Source organism: Opisthocomus hoazin, chromosome 2 (assembly GCF_030867145.1).
Source record: "Opisthocomus hoazin isolate bOpiHoa1 chromosome 2, bOpiHoa1.hap1, whole genome shotgun sequence".
In the NCBI taxonomy this organism is placed as follows: Eukaryota; Metazoa; Chordata; class Aves; order Opisthocomiformes; family Opisthocomidae; genus Opisthocomus; species Opisthocomus hoazin.
The window spans coordinates 9,714,574-9,741,791 of NC_134415.1; the positions used below are offsets into that span (position 1 = coordinate 9,714,574).

The following is a 27,218-nucleotide window of genomic DNA, read 5'->3' on the forward strand; positions in this document are numbered from 1 at the left end:
TCCTGTTATTCTGTTACTTTCAGTAACTTGTCTCATGTTTTCTTTATTTATTTTCATCTCTAAAATTAATTCTGTCCACTCTCTGGAATTATTCCAAAGTGCTCGATCGTTGATTTTTCAAGTGGTTATATGAACCAGTCAAACATGGCTCAGGAAACCTGAACACTTAAGAAAAAATGGTCTTTCAGAGCACTTCAATTTGTCTAAAATGTTTGCCTGAAATTCAGCAGAAATAAGAATCTGTATCTGGAGCCTTTTGCATTTGGAAATCTTCTGTAAAATTTGTCAAACACTTTGACTGGGTGAAAGTGACTGCAATTCCATAAAGCCAGAGCAGCAAACACAGAAAGATGCAAAACCGAGCCTAATAACTTCAAAGTGTCTGCTTGCACGTGCATAAGTTTCTTCTCAGTACAAGCCCAGTGTGAACACAAACATTGATTTTCATTCAGTGAAAAGCTAACATGTTCCCTGTCTAACAGGTATCTAAGATAGTCTAAGAGTCTAACAGTTTGGGCTCATATTAATAACTATTTCTGTGTTTGATTCCATTTAGATAACATTTTGTTTTAAATTAATTACTTGATTTATATCTTGCCAAATACTTGCTTTAAAGACCCAATATGCCAGCACCTCAACACAGCAGAAATATCCTTAAATAACTTCTTCAAGTTTATAAATAACAATCATAAACCTTGCTCCCAGACTTGTTTCAATGCAGGCAACAGGTGGTAAAACAGTGAGTTTGTGTTTTGTGACTTTCAGGCTCACTTATGACTAACACCATCCTGATGGCTCCACGTTTCAAAAAGCGTAAGAACTGGACCCCTTTCTCTTAGCCTTTACTGCACCAATGGATAATCTAGTATTTACTAGAGATCAGAGGATGATAGGCCATTTAGATAGCTAATACGAATGAAATAAAAATTTACCCAGTTGTCCCACCTTTCTCCCAAGTGTCTTCTAATTACACCTCCTACATATATGAAAACAGAAAAAGTGATGCAGGAGCTGGCAGTTTCCAGACTGGATGCTCTGTTTGACAGTCTTTGTGACTGCACTTCCAATGACTCAATAAGCTTGACAAATATTAAAATTTGGGAGTAAAATTCTTATTTTGGTATGATTTACAAACAGTAAATGCCCTATGGGTGTTAAAGTCTGAATACTTACCTAAGTACTTCAGTGAACATCTAGATTGCTAAGTTTAGTCAGAGTTTATATTTCTGGTTAAATTATATAGAATCGGATGGAATACAGAACAGAATAGAACAGACTATTTCAGTTGGAAGTGACCTACAACGATCATCTAGTTCAACTACCTGGCCAGTTCAGGGCTGACCAAGTTAAAGCATATTATTAAGGGCATTGTCCTAAAGCCTTTTAAACGCTGACAGGCCTGGGACATTGACCAACTCTCTAGAAAGCCTGTTCCCGAGTCTGACCACCCTCTTGGTAAAGAAATTCTTCCTGATACCCAGTCTAAACCTCCCCTGGTGCAGCTTTGAACCATTCCCACGCAGCCTGTCACTGGATACCAGGAAGAAGAGCTCAGCACCTCCCTCTCCATGTCCCCTCCTCAGGATGCTGTGGAGAGCAATGAGGTCACCCCTCAGCCTCCTCTTCTCCAAGCTAGACAAGACGAAAGTCCTCAGCTGCTCTTCATGGGACAGTCCTTCAGGCCCTTTCACCATCTTTGTTGCCCTCCTTGGGACACAATCAAGGACCCTCACATTCTTCTTAAGCTGTGGGGCCCAAACCTGCACACAGCACTCCAGGTGAGACCACACCAACGCTGAATACAGCGGGACAATCCTCTCTTGCCCAGCTGGTCGGGCTGTGCTTGATGCACCCCAGGGTGCAGAGGTTCCGTTGGGCGCAGGAGGATGGAGACGATCCTGGAGCAGCAGCGGTGGTACCACGAGGAGCAGGAGCGGCTCATGGACGTGATGGTGAAGGAGATGCTCACCAAGAAGTCCACGCTCCACCACCAGATCAACTCAGACCACAGGACCCGGGCCATGCAGGACAGGTACATGGAAGTGAGTGGCAACCTATGGGACTTGTAAGACAACAAGGACAGTTTATGGAAAGAAGAACTCAGTGCCATTTCAGGGCCAAACAAATTTGCATAATTCTACAACAGACTGAAACAAATTAACGAATTTCACTGGAAGCACCCAAATGAGATCTGTGTTCTGATGTCAGTGGTGTTTGAGGAACTGCTGAAGGCCAGAGACAACCCAAGTGAGGAAGCTCAAAATCTGGTGGAGTTCACAGATGAGGAAGGGTACGGATGATACTTAGATCTGCATGATTGTTATCTCAAGTACATTAATCTAAAGTCTTCAGAGAAATTGGATTATATTACTTACTTATCTACATTTGACCAACTCTTTGATATTCCCAAGGAGAGAAAAAATGCTGAATATAAGAGGTACCTTGAAATGCTGCTTGAGTACCTACAGGATTACACTGATCGAGTGAAATGGTTACTGGACCAGAATGAACTTTTTTGGGAAAATTCAGACTGAGTTTGAGAAGAAGTGGGAAAATGGAACGTTCCCTGGCTGGCCAAAAGAGACCAGCAGTGCACTCACTCATGCCGGAGCCCACCTGGAACTCTCGGCATTTTCTTCTTGGAAGGAATTGGCCTCCCTGGGACTGGACAGATTAAAATCAGCTTTACTGGCCCTGGGACTAAAATGTGGCAGGACTCTGAAAGAGCGTGCTCAGAGACTTTTTAGCACTAAAGGCAAATCCCTAGAAGCACTTGATCCTTCCTTGTTTGCTAAGACAAAAGGAAGCAAAAGAGACACTGAAAGAAATAAAGATCTTGCATTCCTGGAAGCTCAGATTTATGAGTATGTAGAAGTTCTTCGGGAACAGAGACACCTCACTCACGAGAACGTGCAGTGTAAGCAAGCATGGACAGGGGAGGAGAAAGAACGGATAAGTGAGAGTGAAGACGAAGAAAATGAAATAATTTATAATCCTAAAAATCTGCCTCTTGGTTGGGATGGCAAGCCAATCCCATACTGGTTGTACAAACTACATGGTTTAAACATCAACTACAATTGTGAGATTTGTGGTAACTACACCTACCGAGGGCCCGAAGCTTTTCAGTGTCACTTTGCAGAGTGACGACACGCTCAAGGGATAAGGTGCCCGGGCATTCCCAACACCGCACATTTTGCCAATGTCACACAGATTGAGGATGCAGTCTCATTGTGGGCAAAGCTGAAACAGCAGAAGGCTTCAGAGAGATGGAAGCCTGATGCCGAGGAGAAATATGAGGATTCCAGTGGGAATGTGGTGAACAAAAAGACCTATGAAGACCTGAAATGTTAAGGGCTGCTGTAGCTTTTCCCAAGTGAAGGATTTCACATCTGAAAAGGAAGTGGAGAAGTGTCAGCAGCTCTGACTCTTCTTAAGTTTCTGGATTTTCTATGTGCATGAATACAGATTTCAAGGTTGCTTTATAGGATCACTTTCTAGTAAGCCCCATGTGAAAAGCAAACTTGTGATGTTATTTTATAGTAAAATAAATTAAGGGCTACGAGGATGATGAGGGGACTGGAGCATCTCTCCTATGAGGAAAGGCTGAGGGACCTGGGCTTGTTCAGCCTGAAGAAGAGAAGGCTGAGAGGGGACCTTATAAATGCTTACAAATATCTGAAGGGTGGGTGTCAGGAGGACGGGGCCAAACTCTTTTCAGTAGTGCCCAGCGACAAGGGGCAACAGGCACAAATTGAAGCACAAGAAGTTCCATCTGAACATGAGGAAGAACTTCTTCACTCTGAGGGTGAATGAGCACTGAAACAGGTTATGCAGGGAGGTTGTGGAGTCTCACTCTCTGGAGATATTCAAGACCCTCCTGGACAAGGTCCTGTGCAGCCTGCTGTAGGTGACCCTGCTTCGGCAAGGGGGTTGGACTAGATGACCCATAGAGGTCACTTCCAACCCCTGCCTTCTGTGATTCTGTCATTCTGTGATTCTGTGTTTTGCCCTCCTGGCTGCCCGGGCACACTACTGGCTCCTGTGGAGCCTGTTGCTGGCCAGCACCTCCAGATCCCTTTTTGCAGGGCTGCTCTCCAGCCCTCCTCTCTTAGTTTACACTTGTGCCTGTCATTACTCCATCCTAGGTGCAGACTCTGGCGTGGAGACTTGGTAGATTTCATCCCAGTAATCATAACCCAAACTATCCAGATCCCTCTGCAAGGCATCTTGTCCTTCAGGAGAGTCAACAGCACCTCCCAGTTTGGTATAGTCAGTAACCTTGCTGATGGTGCATTCAACTTCTGCATCCAGATTATTAATAAATATATTTAACAGAACAGGCCCTAGAATTGAACCCTGAGGAACACCACTGGTGACTTGTCACCAGCCAGATGTAGCTCCATTCACTACAACACTGGGCTCTGCCCTTTAGCCAGTTCTTCACCCAGCATACCGTGAACCCACTTATCCCACAGTTGGAGAACTTGTCCAGAAGGATGCTGTGAGGCACAATGTCAAAAGTCTTACTAAAACCCAGAAAAAACTCAATCCATCACCTTCCCTTCATTGGTTAGGCAGGTGACCTTAGCATAGAAGGGTATCAAAGTAGCTAACCAGGACTTTCCCTTTGTGAAAGCATGCTGACTGTGCCTGATTATTGCATTACTCTTTAAATGCCTTTCAATAGTACTCAGCATAAGCTTCTCCATAATTTCCAACTCTCAAATTTAGCCAGAACTTTCAATAACTTTTAAAATTAATGATTTTGCACTTGTCTTTTTGCAGGAGGAAGTACAAATCAAGGCTCACACATTGTGTGATACTATAATTAATGACTTCATTACAAGAAAAAAGAACTCATTTAAAATTAAACACGCATCCTTAATCCTGACTTTCTTAACTTTTGATTGCCTGTTTTGCACAATGGTATTATTGCTTTGTTACATAATGTAATGCACATGCATAGGACAGATATTTGTATTTGGCTGGTTTCTTTGCAGAATATGGTCAGCCCATGCAGTCTGTAGGAGCGAACATAGAGATACAATCACAAGACAGCAAAACACAAAAGCAGTTTTTTCATTTTGAATGACAGCTGGAATGAACGTGTTGAAAATGCGATCAATAGTCGCATAGTTTTGACAAAGAAAATTTCAGTAAGAAGTATTACACAAATTATTTCTTCAGCATTTTTTCAGCATTTAGTATATTCAAAATATCATAAATCAAGAACAAATTACTGCCAGACAATCAAGAGAATGAAAAATGCAGTAAAGAAATGCCAGATGTAAATTAAGCAGATTGTCAGTGGTTCTTAAAGTTATGTTGAGAATAACAAGAACATTTTTTCCTGTATTGCTCATTGTACCCAATGTCATTCAAATGTGGCTGAGGTTTCTAGTCATGTGATATGCATCTCTTCATGTCATGTACTTTAAAGTGACCATTGGCCTAGACACTTTGCAAAAGTTAGGACAAATATTCAGCAGCCAAAGAAATGTAAATTCTGAAGAGCTGATAATCTGTTAAATCAAGAAACTTAACAGTTGTAGATGGCATTGTTAAGAATAGACTCAAACAATTCTTGAAGGAAAATGTGAGTGGCTAATAAGATAGTCAAGCTCAGGGTCCATCTGCTTTTCCAGAATTGTAGCTATAATCAGTGCGCCAGTCACCCTGGACTGCTGTCTGTAGTAACGATGCACAGGTATTAGCCCATCATCTATAGCAGCTGCACAATATATTATACATATATATATTTACCAAATATTAGCCTCAGTACCAAGGCTTATAAAAATGCGTGAGATAGACATCAGTAAAACAGAATCTTTGAACCTAGGAGGGAATAGATGGAGTTAATCTGAGGAATCTGAATGTAACATTAAATTACTAATTCTATTAACTTTGGTCAGCCCAGTATCTGTTTGGTATTAGAGACTTTAGGGAAGTAATTGCTCCACCTGCGTCAATTCTGAACTAATGACTGTGCTAATTCTAGCTATTTATTCATAATTTTCTTTTGCAAATAGGCTCATTCTCTTTCTGTCATCCTTCCTGGAAGGTAAGAAAATCTTTTACTCATTTGTGAACGATATCAACCACAGCAGAAGATGAGTAGGAGGACAGAATGTCTAGATCATTTTGACTTTTCTTTTTTTATCTTTTTCTTGATTTGTAGCCTGATTTTGCAACCTTTAATCACATGAGAAATACTTACTGCAACATAGTGCTAATATTAAGACAACTTCAGGCAATATTCATATGAGTATTTCACACTGGATTCTTCCTTTAGTATTTCAAAGAAAATTATATCTAGAAATACCACTCCTTTGACAGGAATGTTTTCCTGAAGTTTCTTTCCCTTTTTCCTCTATCAAGATGTGCTTTGCTGAGGCTACTACCTTGTTCAGCTATCCCATGTCAACTAATGTCATCAATAGCTATTGCACACATTGTACTAACAAACAGTTCAGAAAAGGAAATATTAATTCAAAATTCACAAACTTAGCAGTGATATCACAGAAGCAGCAGCAAGCACAGAAACAGTGCTTCGATTAACTAGCATTACAGCCTTTGGGTTTTGCATGTGCTTTAGGATTTCCAGGTATTGGAACAGGCACTGTTTGTTGGTGTCATGGACAGTGGGAACAAGTGTTGTGCACCTGCTGGAGGAATGGGACGTCATCCAGAGGGACCTGGACAAACTTGGAGGTGGGCCTGTGTGAACCTCATGAAGTTCAACAAGACCAAACACAGGGTGCTGCACATGGGCCAGGGCAATCTCAAGCACAAATACAGGCTGGGCAGAGAATAGATTGAGAGCACTCCTGAGGAGAAGAACATGGAAGTGTTGGTTAACCAGAACCTCAACATGACCCAGCAGTGTGTGCTCGCAGCCCAGCAGGCCAACCGTATCCTGGGCTGCATCCCCAGCAGTGTGGGCACAGGACGAGGGAGGGGATTCTGCCCCTCTGCTTTGGTGAGACCCCACAGGGAGTCCTGCATCCAGCTTTGGAATCCTCAGCACAGGAAAGACCTGGACCTGTTTGAGCGGGGACAGAGGAGGCCACAAAAATGATCAGAGGGCTGGAACCCCTCTGCTGTGAGGACAGGTTGAGAGAGCTGAGGCTGTTCAGCCTGGAGAAGCGCAGGCTGCGTGAAGACCTTATAGCAGCCTTCCAGTACCTGAAGGGGCCTACAAGAAAGCTGGAGAGTGACTTTTTACAAAGGTATGTAGTGCTAGTGCAAGGGGTAATGGCTTTAAGTTAAAAGAGGGTACTATAAGGGTGAGGAGGAACTGGCCCATGTTGCCCAGAGAAGCTGTGGGTGTCCCCTCCCTGGCAGTGTTCAAAGCTGGGTTGGACAAGGCTTTGAGCAACTTGTTCTAGTGGAAAGTGTCCCTGCCAATGGCAGGGGGATTAAAACTAGATGATCTTTAATCTCGTTGCAATCCAAACCATTGTATGATTCCATGATTCTATGATATCTTTACAATTTCATTCTAAGTATCAAAGGTAAATGTGAAAGCTTATTGTTTTTTCTTTCAAAAGGGACACATTTTTACTAATTTTGTTTCATATTTTGCAGTTCTTTTTCAAGTATTCGAGTCTATCATGGGCTAATGTCGAGATGTGAGGATACCTCACAGACTTCCTTTGCCTGTATGACAAATTTGTGTCAAAAATTGATATTTCCCTATTATCACTGGTAAGATCTAAGCAGCACATTGAATATTGACCTTTAGGAAGGAATCCTTAGATTTTATATATCAGTGTAACCATCTTCCATGCTGTTTTTAAAAATCACCATGTTATGTAATAACCAGGGTTCCCTTGCTCTTACCAGGTTCACAAATGCCTCCAAGACAACTGCATCGACTTCCTCTCTCCATGATTTGTCCAGACTGGATTCTTATTCACATCTGATGAAAATAATGGTATGGAAATGCAATTCTTCCTTCAATACAGAAACAGCCCACTGCTGTCATGGGCATAATTAAACACCATCTGTGAGCATCTGATTTACCGGGCGTCATGCTAGGGTCCTCTGTATTCTGAAGTGTAATGAGCATCTCACAAAAGGGTGACACCGGTGACTTATAAGGACTGTGATTCATGCATCTTACAAGGACTCTGCTGAAAGTCTGACTGTGAAGATGCATCACTGTGGCTCCAAACCAGATATAGAATGACAACAGGGCTTAAATGTTGTAAGCATGAAAACAGTTGCAAATATTTATCTCTGCTGTGCCCTTTTCATTTATGTAGACAGTAAGAAACTTTATGTATCTTGGATGCTGGAAGGGAGTTCCAGTGCAGACAGGCTCCAGTATAAAAGGAAAATATAGTTGTACAAAAATCTTCTGTGGCAAATCCACAAACTGCTGGAAGGATTTTGAACAACAGTGTGAAAATAGGTTAAAGAATGATTCAGGCAAGAGAAAGTCTTGACATGTCAGAGTCAGATTGTTGCTAGGATTCTGCTGGGCAAAGAAAACTTTGTTCTTTCTCTACCTCTGTGTACCTTCTTTCTATGGCTGTAGCTAACCAGTGAACAAACTTTAAAATATTAATGATATGGTCATTGAGATATATATAAAAACAGAAAAAGATGAAATAAGCTTTGCATTTTTAGGAAGATTTTTCTTTATTCAAACATTTCCTATTGTACTGATTTTTTGAAAGCAGGACACTTCACATGTTGAATTTTACACCCATAAGGTGGAGAATAGTGAAGGGACAACAAAGCTTTGTAAGCCTTTTGAGCTACCTCAGGCTAAATTTTGAGTAAGCAAAATATCTTTCTCAGTTCTTTCTTTCTCAGTTCTATAAGACTGTTTTGAAATGATATAAAAGTTTTGTTACAAATATAAATGGTGTACAAACCTGTCTTGAAGTGATGTAAAGCACTGTGTTTACTTGCATTTTACTTTGAAATAAAACTCTAAGAGATGATACAGTTATATATATCTGGACAACTCAAACCCAGTATTTTAGGGAAATATACAGCTAGGCTGGATATTGCTTCGATGAGATGCATTCAGGGTTGCTAAGTGGGAAGCAGGTGACTTAAGAAATTACCTTAGCTGCAAATAGGCAGTGGACAAGTTGGGGAAAGGATCAACTATTAAAATGTATTTCTCATTTTCACCTTGCTGGCCACTGATTGCCACAGCTGGATACACAAGAACATGCTAAATGGTCTGAGCAAGTATGGCTGTTTTTACACTATCTTCTTCTCATCTTTGCCACAGATACATTATTTAAAACTTGCACAAGCACAGAATGGTTCTGATGGATCATCTGAGTGGACACTTTGTCATGCAAGAAGGGGTAGCTATGGATATAACTAAGATATAAGCAAATATATAGAAATGTAAAATCTTAATGCTTGTTTGTAATAGTGAAATTAAATTTAACAGGGACAACATTACTGTTCATAAATATATGTGTACTGAAGAGGGAAGAAACAGTGTCTGCTGGATTTCTGGAGGACCAAGATGGTCAAAAGAACTGTATAAATTACAAGGACAACACTGGAACAAATTAGTATGAACTGATTACAAGAAGTGGGACTTCTAATAATCAGAATAAATTCTGGAACATCTTTCTAACAGGAAAGAAGCAAAAATCTTTATGGATTTTCGAGAAGGAGTTTTGTAAATAGCATTGTATGACAAGATGCCTGTGATAGCACAGGTCTGAATGTGGTAGCTTAGACAAAACCCTTAAGGTTGTGTGCTTCTACGAAGGTTGTATAAAATAATAATGTTCCAGGAACGATTGTTGCACCAATAATGGCAGCACTTCCATATAATATCCTGAAGGAATGACCAAGAGGTTTTCTTCAGAAGTGTAGCCCTGAACTCAAATGCCAATGTAGACAAGACTACAGAGTAGTGAAGTTCAAGAGACTGAAAAATAAGCACCTAAGAAGCTGACCAAGTTAAAAGAAAGGTCGATAGGTGCTGCTTCGCTTGCTGACCACACAGAGTCCCTTCTCTGTGCTTATCCGACTTCCCTTTCCCATGGGGCGTGAGGAGTCTGCAGGAGACCTGCAGTCTGTGGGGCAGCATGAGTGCCTAATGCATGCTGGCAACAACAACTAGGGCATACCCATTGCTCTTAGCAAAGCAGTCCTGTCACAATCCAGAGTCACCAACCTGAATCTCCAATGAAATGCTATGGTGTTTGCAGGTCACTACTCCAATCTCATCAGCTTTGCTGGGGACTTTGATGGCTGCTGTACAGAAGTCATCACCAGTAGCTCTGGGCTCTCAATGTCTGTTGGTCCCCAGGCAGGAATGTAACATCTGATCACTGGGGATCAGAGGGAAGCTCAGCTGTTGTGCAGAGCAGGGCACTAGAACCTCAGAGTTAGGTGCTCTTATTGTGTCTGGGATGTGCAGTCCAAAGTAGACACGGCTGTGTGACATGCCCATATTACTTTCTCTTTGTTACAGTCTATGTGCCAAGTGTCAATATTTTCTTGGTAAATTTTCTAACAAGCTTCCTAATTAAATGAAAATGAGATTAGAAAACTTTATGTACAACTTGAGGATACCTTCTTGTGGTAGCTCTTCCATAGCTGCAGCTGTTTTAATGAATAGCAAAACCTCCCTGGATTTCTTATTTAGAAGAAGGGAATAGATGACCCGCAGAGGTCCCTTCCAACCCCTACTATTCTGTGATTCTGATTCTGTAATATGTCTCTACATTTGCAGTTTCTCTGCCTAAACGTCATGTTTAGCATTGCAGAGTTCTGGTAAAAAAGATTTTTGGACACCAATACTGTAGACATTTTTTCAGAGAGGTTGTTCAGAGTATGCAGGCAGAAGGTCATTAGGGAGCTCAAGTAAAACTGCTTTTCTTAGTGGCCCAGCTTTGCCTGCAGTAGCTTTATCTCTTAGCACCCTATACATAGATGATTTCTTACAGCCCTGGACCCCAGATTTTTTACTTTTCCTGAGAACTTCAGTTTAAGGTGCTCCCACAAGCAGTATGCCATCTGCAGTCCTGCAGTAGTCTGGCTCACTGACTTCTGTTTTCTATTAATTTAGTCAATCCTTTCACTCACCTCTCAGACAAATGCTGAGCAATATTTCTTCTACTTATCCTGGATTGATTGCTCTCTCTCTGTTACTCAAGGAGTCTTCCTTGTTGGATGGAACAGATTACTACCATTTTTGATCAATTTTCCTATTTTTCTTAGTGAGTGCAGTGATCTTACTTAACTTGTCATTGCTGGCACTTGCCCACTTTCTGCCGTTACCAGTGGGCCTGTAATAACACAGATTTTTCATTTTCACTGTAAAGCCAAAACAGCTGTTAAAAGAAGTCAAAAGATATTTTGCTAATTTCTTCTTACTGAAGGAAGACCGTGCAAAGTGGCACTTAATTTGTTATGAAGTGTTCTTTTCAACTTGAAAAGGAATATTTTCTTAAAAGTGCAAAAAAATGAAAGCAAAGAAGATAGCTCTTGATTTGCCAGCCTTGCAAAGGAAGTGGCAGTTCTAGTTCTCCTTGATCTAACAGTTTAAGCAGTCACATCATTTCTGTGAAACTCGGGTACCAAAATGTTCTGTCATGAGTTAAATATCTTAAAGACTATTCTAAAACAATCCCTGCGGTCCTTTCTTTGGAACTTCTCCACATTGACTAGACATCACAGAATCACAGAATCACAGAATCACAGAATCACAGAATAGTAGGGGTTGGAAGGGACCTCTGTGGGTCATCTAGTCCAACCTCCCTGCCGAAGCAGGGTCACCTACAGTAGGCTGCACAGGATCTTGTCCAGGCGGGTCTTGAATATCTCCAGAGAAGGAGACTCCACAACCTCCCTGGGCAGCCTGTTCCAGTGCTCCGTCACCCTCAGAGGGAAGAAGTTCTTCCTCATGTTCAGACGGAACTTCCTGTGCCCCAGTTTGTGCCCATTGCCCCTTGTCCTGTCACTGGGCACCACTGAAAAGAGCTTGGCCCCATACTCCTGACACCCACCCTTCAGATATTTGTAGGCATTTATAAGGTCCCCTCGCAGCCTTCTCTTCTTCAGGCTGAACAAGCCCAGCTCCCTCAACCTCTCCTCGTAGTGGAGATGCTCCAGTCCCCTCACCATCCTTGTAGCCCTCCGCTGGACTCTCTCCAGTAGCTCTTCATCTTTCTTGAACTGGGGAACCCAGAACTGGACACAGTACTCCAGATGAGGCCTCACCAGGGCAGTGTAGAGGGGAAGGAGAACCTCCCTCGTCCTACTGTCCACACTGTTATTCATGCACCCCAGGATCCCATTGGCTTTCTTGGCAGCCAGGGCACACTGCTGGCTCATGGTTAACCTGTCGTCCACCAGCACACCCAGGTCCCTCTCCGCAGAGCTGCTCTCCAGCAGGTCCACCCCAAGCCTGTACTGGTGCATGAGGTTGTTCCTCCCCAGGTGCAGGACCCTGCACTTGCCCTTGTTGAACCTCATCAGGTTCCTCTCTGCCCAGCTTTCCAGCCTATCCAGGTCACGCTGAATGGCAGCACAGCCTTCTGGTGTATCTACCACACCTCCCAGTTTGGTGTCGTCAGCAAACTTGCTGAGGGTACATTCTAGCTCTTCATCCAGGTCGTTGATGAAGAAGGTAAACAAGACTGGGCCCAGTACTGACCCCTGAGGGACACCACTTGTCACCAGCCTCCAACTAGACTCAGCACCGCTGATGACAACCCTCTGAGTTCTGCCTTTCAGCCAGTTCTCTATCCACTTCACCGACCACTCATCCAGCCCACACTTCCTCAGCTTCCCTAGGAGGATATCATGGGAGACTGTGTCGAAAGCCTTGCTGAAGTCAAGGTAGACAACATCCATGGCTCTCCCTTCGTCTACCCAGCCAGTCATGTCATCGTAGAAAGCTATTAGATTGGTCAGGCATGATTTCCCCTTGGTGAATCCATGCTGACTACTCCTGATAACCTTCTTTTCTTCCACTTGCTTGATGATGGCCTCCAGGATAAGCTGCTCCATCACCCTTCCCGGGATGGAGGTGAGGCTGACCGGCCTGTAGTTCCCTGGGTCCTCCTTCTTGCCCTTTTTGAAGATTGGAGTGACATTGGGCTTTTTCCAGTCCTCGGGCACCTCTCCTGTCCTCCAGGACCTCTCAAAGATGATGGAGAGTGGCTCAGCAATGACATCCGCCAGCTCCCTCAGCACTCGTGGGTGCATTCCATCGGGGCCCATGGATTTGTGGACATCCAGATCACTTAAGCGATCCCTCACACAGTCCTCCTCGACCAAGGGAAAGTCGTCCTCTTTGTAGGCTTCTTCTCTTACCTCCGGGGCCTGGGATTCCTGAGGGCCAGTCTTAGCACTGAAGACTGAAGCAAAGAAGGCAGGTGTGTATAGTGTAAAAGGGGAAAATTCAGTCTAACAAGCAGGACCATAGTGAATGCAATTTGGGGCTGTGCTTCACCAAATATATTTAGATGATGTGCGTATACGTGTGTCCACACACACACATGTCTATGTTGTTGCATGTACAAACATATGCAGACAGTTTACCTATATATGCATATTAGAATAAGTATAAAAACCCTCAACTTACATATATAAATGCTTACGAATAAACCTATGCAGACACATGGACTTATGGTTTTTATATATTGCATGATAGATAATGTCTCATGCTTTTTTATGTGAAGGCAGATCAGGAAGGTGGACAGAACCCCTCTCCCCAGGGCAGAAGTGCTGCAGGCTCAGGGATGCTGCTCAAATGTCCTCCCGAGGTGGGAAGGGCAAGAGCTGACATTTGCAATCATGCTGGGTGCTCTGACAAAATACCATTTCTAAAAGTGCAAAGAGTCACTCTTCTGTTTTGTGAAGTCAGTAAAAAACATTTTCAAATAAAACCATGCAGTAATTTAATATGAGTTTGCCAATATTCAGAGCAATCCTGCTGTGCCCAAGCATCCTCACTTGCTTAAGGAAGGATCAAGAACAGCTGCCACATTATATATATTCTTTTGCATTTCTTCTTCTTCATATTATTTCGGGACCCATTGGCACTCCGTATGTCCCTGCCCACTAAACTTGAGCTCCTACAGTTTCACCCTGTAGGAAGCAGTTTTTAACGTTCTTTTCTGACGGATAAACCTTAGGATCAATATTTTCTCTTTAGTAGTGTTAAGCATTGCCCTGGTGAATCCTCCTGACTTGTTCTCACAGGTTTCATCTTGCCCTGTCTCTTCAAAACTGTAAGAGTTCTTTGGTAACTGCTCATTTTATCATCTTCCAGGAATAAAATTATTTCCTGAAATATAGGGCAAAGTTCTTATTTTTTAATGTGTCTGAATCAGAACGATTCCTTTAACTATGAGGTATTACAAATGCACACGAACAACAAAAACTGAGTGATTAGTTTAGCTGTCTTCCTACTATTCCTTTCAACCTTTTATTTTTTTGCTCCTTTGATACAGAATCTTCAGGCTTGTGGGTATAAATATGACCGGTGCCTCTCATGTGGTGAGAAATAACAGAATAGGGTTAGTCTTTCGTAGTCACTGAACCAGTGTAGTTCAGTGTGGTTTGCCAGTGTAGTTACATGAAATATTAAAATCATTGAGTAGATGATTGAGAAATCTAAAAAGCAGAATTTGCTGTAACATCTAGAAATGTCATCCAGCTTATAATACATTTCTAAGTATGTGTTCACATAACCTCAATGACAAGCAGCTCTGAAAATGAGCTGTACTGCTTAACAGTACCAAGTGATGGTTTGCTGACTAACAACAAGTCAGTTTAAAAAGAAGTCTGACTGCAATGTTATCATTTTGGACAATTTATTGTAGTTCGTTATATTAGCAATGTAAACAACATGAAAACAGAATTTGTTGTGAATGAAATGACTACAGCGATGCAGGATTCAGTGGTGCCTTTGAGGCGGTGTAGGAGCTACTGGAGTAGGAGCATCGCGAGGTTACCAGAGACACAGTCCCTGATTAATTTCCCAGCAAATCAGACTGGAATTTTATGCTCTGAGGATGGTGCTCTGCAATCTGAAAAGTCTGTGTTTGATTTCTGGCTCTGCTACAGATTTCCTGTAGGCGAATCACTCACATCTTGCTGTGCCTCTGTTCTCCACCCGTAAGAGGGAGATGATGATTCCCTGCCTTGCAAAGCGTTCGTGAAGATCAGCTCATTAATGTTTGAAAGGTGCGGTACTGGAGAGCATATCGCTGTTGAGCAAGTTGGGAACACAGCCTCAGCAATACCCCTTGCAGCTTCTGAAGCACATGGGCTTTTGGGGAAATACGCTAATACACTGTTTTCTCTTCCCTGGGCTGGTGACAGTGGCTGCAGTCTTCCTGCTTCAGACAGTGGGCAGGGTGGGGAGAACCTGCAGTGAAGGGAATTGCCTGAACATCCATTTGAAGACTGAAGATGTGAGATGAGACATCTGTCTGATTTTCTTACTCTTGTCTTTATCCAGGTTATGCTCTGCTTTTTCTATAGAGACTCCTTGATATACAGAACCGGCTGACATCAGCATTTTTAAAAATTGTAAAACTGAGAACTGCAAGATTAACAGAGTTACTACATTATCCAGGCCTGACAGCTCTTGTATACCATATATTCTAAAATAGATGACCAAGAAAACTGTTGCATCTGTTATCTGTTGTTATGTTCCAGAGCTGAAATTCCAAATCCTCCCTCTGTAAGCTTTAGCCCTCTGCTGTCAAAATCAGGTGAGAGGAGGTGGTGGATTCTTTCAGGAAAATCCATCCAGAGGCAGTGAGGGAGCATTAGGCCATGGACACTTGCAATGCTTTACCACACAGATATTATACTAAGTAGTAGCCAAAAGATCCTTATGAATACTATTTGTCAGAAAAGAGCCAATGGCGGAACGAACTGTCTGCAGTAACTTTGTGCTAGTTTAGACAAAGATAAAATTCATCTTCACAGTCTCTCTGATGAAACGATATTTGCTGTTATCTTTTAGGGGTGAAAACTCTCTTCTGAAAATGTTGTGAGAAGTCAACACTGAGTTATGAAGACCCAATAACATTCAAATTCATGTGATAGTCCTTGTTTCCTCAGTAAATTCAGCCGTGGGAAGAACTCCTGCCTTTCTTGCAGAGAATAGTTCCGTTCTGTGTGGTGATCATTCTGCACATCAGGTATTTCAGTGCAGAATTTCTTCAAGCTTAGAACTTCAAAATCATGTAAAAATGTCAGGTAAGCAAAGAGACAGAAGTGAACACATCTTGACTAATGTGTTAATTAATTTGAAGAAAAATTGCTAGTAGCATGCCTACATGTGGGTGGTTTCAGTGATAGCTGGCAGTTTTGCTGGGAATATTGTCCATTTTTCCTTCTAAAAGATGGCTCCAGATATCCATTTTTTGAAGGGTATGAGTTTGTGAATATTGCATCTGCAGTTCCTAGAGAAAATAGTTTAAGTAAATGTAATAAGAAGGAAATTCAAAGTTATAGTACTTAAATTCCTTGCTTTCTGCAATAAATCATCATAATTGATGCTACTATATAAACGGACCTGTGAGATTATTCAAGAACATCTCCTATTTATTTCATTAATGACTTAACAGAGGAATAAAATCTTGCAAACCATCAGTCTCCAGTCCTTCAAAATGCAGCTCTTCTGCATATGATTCTTGCACCCCACTCATTAGTAAAATATCAGAGTGCCTTCTACTCTTGTTAAATGACAACATTAACATTTATCAGCTGCAGTTCTTTTTGTTCTTTTCCCCTTAGCTTTAATGTTTCTCTAAAATGGTTTAATTGAGATCAATGGGAATATTTGCAGAATGAGGTACAACTCAATGTGGTGTGAGAATTAGGGTTGATACAATAAGGGAGTAGAGGGATAAAACAAGAAGAACAAGTGACTTCTTTGCCTGTCTGTGCAGTACAGAGCAAAAAAACTGGATTCTGTATTCTGCTCACTTCTGTCTCTTCTGCAGCCACTAATCAAACTGCATAAAAGCAAACACAATGGAAGCAGGTTGGATCTGATGGCAGTAATGCAGTATGGGATCCTTACCCTGCGGTCTGGCTTCTGTTCAACACACCATTTAACCGCAGCCTGTGGGGTGGGAGTTAGGAAAGACCTCTACGTTTTTCATGTACTTACAAAAACAGAACAAAGACCCTGATGTTATATTGTTTAGGCTTTCCAGTATTCCCGCAGTGGAGGCCTGTGCTCCATAAAAGTGCGGTCTGGGACGGTAGTCAAATATGTGCTTAGTCTTTTGTGCTATGATTCATTTTTCTGTGTTTAGAATTGTTACTGGTTACTCTTTTTTAAGTAAAGAAAAATGGATCAGCTGTTATTAAGGTTTTACACAAACTCTTACAATAAGAGGAAATGCTGTTGTTTAGATACAAAAATAGAGTGGTTTTGGTGAACAGATATACGTATATTTTGCAAGCTCCATAGAAAATATCAGTTACCTATTCACAGATGAAAAGAGTGGATCAAAACAGGCACAGAATGCCCTGCAGCATGGCGAGGAGTCTGAAGTCAGGCACTGCTAAAGGCACTACTACAGGCAAGCAGGGTGGAATTTCGCCCTCGGTACCTGCCCATCGAATTATTTCTTTAAAACTGCACCTGATCTCTGTCAGGGTGTTCAGTGTTAGTAAGCCAAGGAAAAATACTTATTTTTGCTCCCAGTAGTCACTGAAGTTCAGTATGAAGCACCACCTGACTGTCAGAAAGGTAAGCGAAAGCTGCAGAGACACCAGCCCGGGGCTGGGACCATCGCCCTGCCAGGGGCAGGAGGAGCAGCTCCACAGCTCCACAGCTCCGTCTGCCTGCTGGGGTCGTAGCCAGAGGAAAGCCAGCAGCCTGGCCAGCTGCAAGGGAACCTAAGTCTACAGTACAGTCTCAGCAACAGGATGCCTGTTCTTGATATCTAAGACAACTGCTAAAACATATTTAATATTGAGCTACATGGGTATGTAGACACTGGAAACCATTTTATGTGTAGATCTCCATCCTCCCTCTTGAGAAGGGAATATATAGTTTCCCTGACTGAATTCTCCCACACCATGTGCAAAGAAATCCCTGTATGTTCAGGGATTTCTGTAGAGAGAAATCTTTGTGGCTACATTATGTCCTGAAATGGTATCTCTGTCTTTGTGCCCCTTTTTCTATTCTTTAACTTCAAATTAGTTAAAAACATATCAATAGAGAGGACATTTGTAAAACAATGTGGCTTCACATGTGTTCTATAATCTCCCAGTTGTCTCTCTTCTGGTATTCTTCACTGATGCTGTATCATCTAAAATATAAAGAAATCACAGTGTCACCTGGTTTCTACAACTGTTGAGCACTAGCCTCTGAGTAACAATCTTTGAATCTCCCTAAATTCCATTGCATTTGGGTAGTTTAACTGAAACAATATTTGCACTTTGCTTGCAGCACCTGGTTTGAATAGTGTCTCATATATTTTAATGCAGTCATCTATATTATTTTGAAACAGAATCTGAAGTGTAACACTTAAAACCTTTCAGTGCTAGAGACATTTACGTACAGCCCTGAGAAACAAAGAGAGTAACATAAAAAATATAAATTAATCTCACTCCTCTGAGTCCTGATGATCAGTTGCTTGCATTTAGACAAATGAAACTCCTTTTGAACTTGGATGTACATGATTGTTGGGTGAACATCAGAAATGACGGAAGACAGAAAAATAGGGAGGCAAGTGGGCCTACTGGATGATTCCTGCTCACTCTTTCAACAGTTAAAAATAGTATCATTTAACAAACATTTGCAGTAATAATAGCCTACCTGAGTGGGGTCTGTCAAATTAATATGTCAGTGTGCACTTGTCTAAGTGTGAGCAGTTGTGTTTTGCTGACGATCTCTGAAGAATTATGTCAAGTATGTAGATCATCTCTGTTGCTTAGAAGTCTGCTTGAAGTTTGAAACTCACCTTTTCTGAATTTTTTTTTATTCAGTACAGTTTCTTAATCCATCTACTTGAAATTTGAATGAATGAGCTTCTTAAACACCTATTTTCAGGCACCATTTATTATTTACATGTTCCCTATTGAACAAGTTCTAAGAGTAGTATTTTTTCCAGTTCCATTTTTTAAAGTAATGAGTTCACACTTCAAGACTTTTTCTGAAGTTCCTCATGAAATGTGATTGTTCCAACTTCTTTTCACCTTTACAAAATTGTTTTCTAAGATAGAATACAATAGAAACTGCCTTTCCCTTCCACCAGAACATTTCCCAGAGGGTAACATTCATTTCACCCACCTAAAAATATGTAATAGGACTTTTCTGAGTAAGTTTTGACTCTTTGGGAATTTACCCACATTTCTTTATAAATGTCATTTTGCTCTGGTCTCTCCCAACATGTTTACCCTCATTTGTAACCAGGCAGGAAGCAATAGCATCAATCCCAGATGAGAGCAACTATTCCAGAAGGGGCATGCTGAGGGCAGGGGATGGGGATTCTCCTGAAGGCTGGTCAAAAACAGAGGCCCCAGGTGCACGCACTCTTCGTGTGGGCGGGCTACTGGTGTGGCACTGAGCCCAATAGACTCTTTTCACAGGAACCCACAAGAGCTGACGGGGAGTAGAAACTTCTGCTGCAAGCAAGTTGGTGGTGAACTAGTTGGTCTTTCAATAACAATTTTCCCCAGATGCAAGAGAAGTGAGTTACTATGTGAGCAAATAGGCACCGAGCTATTTGTTCCCAGGTGGAGACCAGTGTGGCTGTGTCTTTGCAAGGGTGATGAGGAAGGGGGCCCCCGTGGCTCAGCAACCGTTGGCTCGTGGGGTGGGTGCTGCCAGGCAGGGAGGCTATGGGCAGCAGTGCCCGGGGCAAGGGGTTGTTCAGGCTGCTTGGGAGGGGTGGCATCAAGGTTTAGTGCATCCATCTTCATCTCAGTCACACTCACTAGTCTCAGGGGACTGAAGTTTTCTGGAACTCCACAATGGAGGTGCAGCTGCTGGTTTCTGAGGTTCCTCTAAGCCCCCGATGAGAAAGCAGTAGGACTTACTGGTATTTTTGAGGTCCACACAACTCTCTGGTGAAGCTGCATCTGTTAATATGTATCTCAAAAGCACTGGTAACCTTTGAAGGCAGAGGAAGAAGTAAAAATCTCTGGTAGTAAGAGAGAAGAAGCAATAGGCTTTGACTAAAATGCCTTACAACTCATGAATGGACCCAAAACAAATAACAGCAATTGGACTTCAGATGGCTATGCTGATGAACGTCCGTTCCTCAGGCTGAACGATCCCATTTACTACAGAGAATTTGTTTTCTTCATTGAACTGTTTATTTGCAAAAATCCTTCTGTACGGGTAAGATAAAAATAATTGCAACCAATGCTTAATCATTTATTATATGTGGAATAGAAGATATTAAATATAGCTGTACAATTTAATATTTATAAAAAATCCCTACCTAACATTCATGTGCATTAAAGTAACTCTTCCAATCAAGGGCTTGTACATCTGTAACCTGTGAGATCCACGTGAATTTTCTTTGACTTCTATATTAGGTAGTTGTTGCAAAAATAAGTAGGACCAGTAGCTGAGACATCTGCCTAGGAAAGTCGAGGGGAGAGTTTCAGATAACAGGAATTTCTATGAATTTAATACTGTTCCTTGATACTCTAGAAAGGAATAGAATTTGTTTATATTTCCTACAAAGTGATATGTTCATTCAATGTGAACCATCTGTCAAGCCTGTAGCTGGACCTACCTTAGCTATTCACAAGCATCATGCAACTTCTAAAATAGGAAGAGACGTGGAGTTAGACATACTTTGACTCGAAGTAAAAGGCAAGAAAATTTAGAGGGAAGTACAGGCAGTTGGTCAAAAGTCAGTAGCATAGGAAAGCTGAAATTCCCACCTGTATGTGGTGGCAGTGCAAGAGGTCATTACTCAACACGATTCAGGGAACACAAGGGCAACCCTTACCCTTGCTGTGAGCAGTCACGCAAATAGGCTTTTCTTTCCATCTACAGAAACAGGCTTCTCTTTTTTCAAGCTCCATGGGTATTCATCTCTCTCTCTCTCTGTCCATGGCTCATTCTTTATGGATATTTAAAAAGCTTTAATCATCCAGTGAGGAAGACTAGGTAATGATGCATAATTTAAGTGACCAGTCACACATCATAGATAAAGCCAAAGTAGCTGGCCGAAGCCGGTTTTTCAAAGCCATTTATAGATTCCAGTTTTCAAGCCATGAGCCAAGCACTTCTGGAAGAAAAAAAAAAAAGAAAAAAAAAAAAGGGGGGGACCAGAATTCAGATGGGACTTGGTGCAGGTAGGCATCTTCTTTCACTGTGTCATTATGCAATGTATAGCAGGACCTCTGGTTTGTTTTGAACATGGAAGCAGTTGGTAACCACAGCAGTTATCAAGTCAAAATGTTCTGTGTCTGTTTTACCCTGGCAACATTTTCATCCAGTATAAAACAACACACTGATAGTGTTTTTTAGTACTACTTTTATACTAAACAGTTAGTAACCACAGTTAGTGCATGTTACTGATCAATAGGTGTTTGTGACAGCACACCATGCTAGCTCAGATGTTGTCTGATATCCATGACAAAATAAAACTACCCTTTCTGCTGGAAAGACCATACAGCTAGACACACACAGAGCTTCCTGCAGAGCATTGATGATAATTTTTTGACGCAGGTGGTGGAGGAGCCAACTAGGAGACATATGTTGCTGGACCTTGTGCTGACCATTAATGAAGGACTGGTTGAGTATGTGAAGGTTGGGGACAGCCTTGGCTGTAGTGACCATGGTGGAGATCAGAATTCTGCATGGAGGAAGCAGGATAGTAAGTAGAATCACAACACTGGAGGTTTTCCAGGAAAGTGCTGTACCGTCCTTGCAATAAATGCGTCTGAAAAACAGCTTGCTCTTTGAAGCGGTGTTCAGATCTTCCCAACGAAATTAGAGTTGCTTGTTAGATGTGCAGAATAGAAAAGCTGTAGAGTTAAAAGTGGAGTCATTCTGAGTTTCCTCAGCCTCTGTTTTATCAGCAAGAATATTAAAACCATGTGCCTTAGGCTCTGCAGCATAGTGCCAAGGTCCACAAGTTCATAGGGGCAGATAGTAGTTTAGCATAGCCAAAGATCTAAAAGACCTAAGTAAGATTAATATTATTTTGGGGATGTTGTTAAGAACAGGGAGTACTTCTACAAGAATATTTAATAAATTCTGCTCTGAAGAATTATACATCTCCATCTCTCACATATAAATCAGCCTTTAATAGGTAGGTCCCAAGTATGTATTCCTACACTGCGGTTAAGACTATCTTTTGTCTGGTGAGATCATAGCCTCCAAAGGTATAAGGTATCTGCAAGTAGAAAGACAGATGTTTGTGGTAAGGTCAACGCGGGCAAAACCTTATTATACTGACTATATGGAAAATATAGTTGAGAGAGATTACCTAGGGACAAAAATCTTTAAAAGCACTTAAACAGTGGAAAGCCAGCAACACTGGATCCCAGCTGCTAATGAGCAAAAGGACTGCGACTGAAAAATAGGAGGGGGGCAAAAACACACTCAAGCAAGCTCGTTAAATTATAAGATTTTTGTTTTTATAGATTCATTGTTAACTTTTACATAAAATATTTTAATTCCAATAATAAAATGTATGCTGTGTATATACAGAAAAATCTGATGGTCCTGGGATGGAAAAGAAAGATATCACTTTGTCATTCAATTTGTCAAAGCACTGTTCAACACCCCAGTTTTATCTGATTCTCTAAACTCAAGGTTAAGTTAGGGAATTTTTTTTTTAAAGCTTTCAGTTTGTTTGCTTTTATACAGAGATCCTATAAAGCCTTTGTAAGGAGGATTATCTTGCGAGGTTATCTTATGAAAACATCCATAGTATCGGTCCTGAGGAATAAAACCTCCAAAACTAATTGATTTTCTGCCTGCCTGAGAATCTCCTAGTTCTTTTCTGATCTGATTAATGGAGAAAAATGCTGAAATAGAAGTCAGGCTTTCTCATTGAATTACATGCAGAACAAGGCAGGAACCCGTTGATCATATAGACATGTATGGGAAGATACGTACCGGAAATGGGAGGAAAAAACAAAAGAAACATGTCATGCCAGAGCATGATACAGCTCTTCAGTAGAGCTCAGCATCATGGGTAATCTGATTAAATTTCAAATTAATTTTATGTATGTAAATTTTATATTTTAATAAATATTTATGCATATTTACACAAATATATACCCCTCCCTTATTATACTAATGAAGTGTGCTTTTGTAGGTTAAATCCACTATTATGGCCAGTAGAAGCTCTGAGCAATCTTAAAACTATTTATGCTGATGGAAATAGAAATAATTTTTAATAAATCTTTTTTACAGGTAGATGGGAAAATGAACTTCAGGACTGCAGGACACCAAAATGCAGTCAGTTTCATGGTCTTATGATATTTCTACACAGAATTCATTAACTTTTTGAGCAAGCAAGATCATTCGTTTATTAGACATATCCTGTGTGGGATAGAAGGAAGGAAGGAAGGAAGGAAGGAAGGAAGGAAGGAAGGAAGGAAGGAAGGAAGGAAGGAAGGAAGGAAGGAAGGAAGGAAGGAAGGAAAGGAAGAAAGGAAAGGAAGGAAGGAAGGAAGGAAGGAAGGAAGGAAGGAAGGAAGGAAGGAAGGAAGGAAGGAAGGAAGGAAGGAAAGGAAGGAAGGAAGGAAAGGAAGAAAGGAAGAAAGAAAGGAAGAAAGAAAGAAAGGAAGAAAGGAAGAAAGGAAGAAAGGAAGAAAGGAAGAAAGGAAGAAAGAAAGGAAGAAAGAAAGGAAGAAAGAAAGGAAGAAAGGAAGAAAGAAAGGAAGGAAGGAAGGAAGGAAGGAAGGAAGGAAGGAAGGAAGGAAGGAAGGAAGGAAGGAAGGAAGAAAGGAAGAAAGAAAGAAAGAAAGAAAGAAAGAAAGAAAGAAAGAAAGAAAGAAAGAAAGAAAGAAAGAAAGAAAGAAAGAAAGAAAGAAAGAAAGAAAGAAAGAAAGAAAGAAGGAAAAGAAAGAAAGAAAGAAAGAAAAGAAAGAAAGAAAGAAAGAAAGAAAGAAAGAAAGAAAGAAAGAAAGAAAGAAAGAAAGAAAGAAAGAAAGAAAGAAAGAAAGAAAGAAAGAAAGAAAGAAAGAAAGAAAGAAAGAAAGAAAGAAAGAAAGAAAGAAAGAAAGAAAGAAGCACGCCTGTCCTCAGCCCACAGCCCAGCCTCTCTGGCCTGGAAGAGTAGAGCCCAAACATTTCCTTTGCACCAGAAGCACCTAATGGTCTCTGTGTTTTGTGCTGATGCTTTTGATGCCCCATTACATGTCCATCCTCACTCAGCAGCAAAAGTGGTGTTGTTCATAGCCAATTATCCAGGAATTTCCACATCATCAGCTTAATGTAATACGGGAAATTGGCAAAGGAACAGAAAAAAACAAAGAAATGACAGATATTTAAATATGTAATGGGAAAGGTTTTAAACAGGTCATGTTGACTAAGGAGAAAAAATGTTTAATGGTAAGCAGCACATTTTGTATTTATTTGAGGAACACCTGACGATACAACAATAATGCAGAGGCAAAAGGAAACTGTTTTTGTTTTTTTTCTTTCAACTCCTGTCCTTTCAGGAGAGGCTGAAGAATGAGATCAACATTGTAACACCTACTTTTTCATCAATAATTGCTGAATATGAATAATGAATGTGCAGAAATAATTTAATAATATTTCCAGTAACATACTTTTTATCCCCAACAATGTTTTCAGTTCTTAGAGTGAAGAACTTGTACTGTATAATGTCATCAAGTTATATAAACTTTAAATAAAATACCATAGTTGCAGTTACGACAGCAATGATCTGGACAGTAGTGCATTGGTTACTCAGTGACCACTTTCTTGTTCTCCATCTCACATGTGGAGTTATATTTCACAGCTGTCACAGCTGCCTCCTTGGTCCTGAGCTGCTTTCTCAGAGAAGCTTTATCACCGACTTCAGGGGACAAGACCTGGGTTTTAATTCATTCGAAGCTGTTGTATTGGGTTCACATGGCAAGTTTTTTGGTAGCAGGGGAGAACTGCAGGGGTGACTTTTGCAAGCAGACACCAGGAGCTAGCCCCAAGCTGGAGAGAGACAATTTCAGCCGGCTCCGAAAGAGACTTGCCGCAGGACACTGCCAAGCCAGGCAGCGATGCTGGTGGTAGTGCCTCTGTGGTAGTGTATTTAAGAAAGGGTAAAAAAACTGTGCAACAGCAGCTGGAAAGAGGAGTGAGAATATGTGAGAGAAGCAGCCCTGCAGACACCAAGGACAGGGAAGAAGGAGGGGAGGAGGTGTTCCAGGTGCTGGAGCAGAGACTCCCCTGCAGCCCATGGTGAAGACCATGGTGAGGCAGGCTGTGCCCCTGCAGCCCGTGGATGTTCAAAAATTATCAGGTCTGGAAGGTCTGGGGTGTGTGCATGCATTTGTGGGTTTTTTTGTTTTTTTTTACTGTGTTACACTTAGGTAAATGATTTTAATTTTTTTTTAAGGGAAGAAAAAGAAAAATATCTCAGAGCTAAACCCCCATGCAATCATGTGGATTGCTGAGTAACAAAGGTTAGCTATGCCTGAGTGTCACCCTTCTCTGGGGGCAAAACTTCACTGTTACTGGTGCATCACTTTCTTAACCAAAAGGGCAACTGACACATGTCACGGTGGCCTGGCAAGAGAAAGGGTGCAGTAAGCGTTATGGCAGTAGTTTGGAACTCAAGTTTCATGAGTGGTTTTCTACCAGTAATTTAACATTTTCTCTTGAATAAAAAAAATATTTTCTGAGTCCTTCTGACAAGAACATTTACTTTTACATAGTTATTGTGAGATTCAAAAAAAAAAAAAAGGCAGGAAAAGTTCCCTGTGATTAGCTGAGAATAAGAAGGATAAAAAGCAATTGTCCTGGGATTGCTTTAAATATAAGCTGTTACCATCACAATGTTAAGAGTTAAGTTCCCATTTCTGAATGTTATGTAAGTGTTGCAAATGTGCTTTCATTTGCCTTATTATATGAAAAGGCCAAAGTAGCTTATCCTTTTGGGACTGAGACGTTCATTCTCATTCTTTTTTGGTTAAGGTTTACAGAGAGCAGAAAGAAAGAGAAAAGAAATGGATTTTGATAGCAACTAATATCTTTGGGGATTCTTTTCAGATCACATTTGTAGGCTGCTAATACAATGCTAATTGCTTAAATTCATACCTGAAGACTTCATAAATTCCACCATTTACCTTGACTGTTATCAGGCAATAATGGTCTCATCCAAGGCCCTCTGCAGTCCAAAAAGAACATGCAGCTTATTACATTTGGGAGAAGAAGTTGTGGATTGTATATCAAACGAGAGGAGAAAGGCAAGTATCTGAGCTGGGTTGCTTAGTCTTCCTTGGGCACACACATCACATTGTTTGTTTCCACTCCGTTATCAGACTGTAGTATAAATATCCACGATAAAAACTGCAAATTTCAGATTATGACTGGTGTAATGTGTGATTAAAACCCTGTTTCTGCAAGCATTCTTGCCATTTTTTATTTCCTAGAATATTCACAAGGACAAAAGAGAAAAAAGGTAGGAATACTTGTCTAGTGGATTTGTTTACAAGTTGCAGTTTTAATGTCTGCGGAATCCAACTGCAGTGCTCAATTGTTTGCCAACATTGTTTTCTTATCAAGCCAAACTGGTTGAATTATTAGCGAACGGAGTGGTAGAGCCCTGAGGATCAGGAAATTGATGCCAGCTAGTATCGACAGTTCTACCCATGAGGAAAGTTTACTGAAAAATTTAATGAGGAAGAAAAAGAGCACAAAACCCAAGAAGATTATCTAAAACTAAGAACTATTTTCAAACACTATGGTGAAGCAAAGAACGATCAGTAAATATCTGTGGAAAGGTGTTCTTAAAATCAAATCAGTTACAGAAGATTTTCAATGCATGCCAGGTCAGTGTGGGAAAATGTTATTTTAAATATGTGTAAAACACTTGCAGTATCACAAAACCTTCTTTTTCATGTAGTGTACTGTGTGCTGTAACCGTGTGGGTGAAATAGCATAGACGAAGAAATCGACATAACTTAGTGAATTTTTAAATTATGTATATTGAAATTGTTGGGAAACACTGCCACAACTTTATGGGCCCTAGGCAGCATGAAGCGTCTGGCAAGTCTCACATCAGCAAGGATTCCACACAGTGTAAAATAATAAGAGA

General features: G+C 41.1%; 1 pseudogene; it reads left to right on the forward strand.

The window, feature by feature from the left end:
• Positions 1-1,886: 1,886 nt before the first annotated feature.
• LOC104328296 (splicing factor 3A subunit 3 pseudogene) lies at positions 1,887-3,351 on the forward strand (annotated as a pseudogene).
• Positions 3,352-27,218: the final 23,867 nt, after the last annotated feature.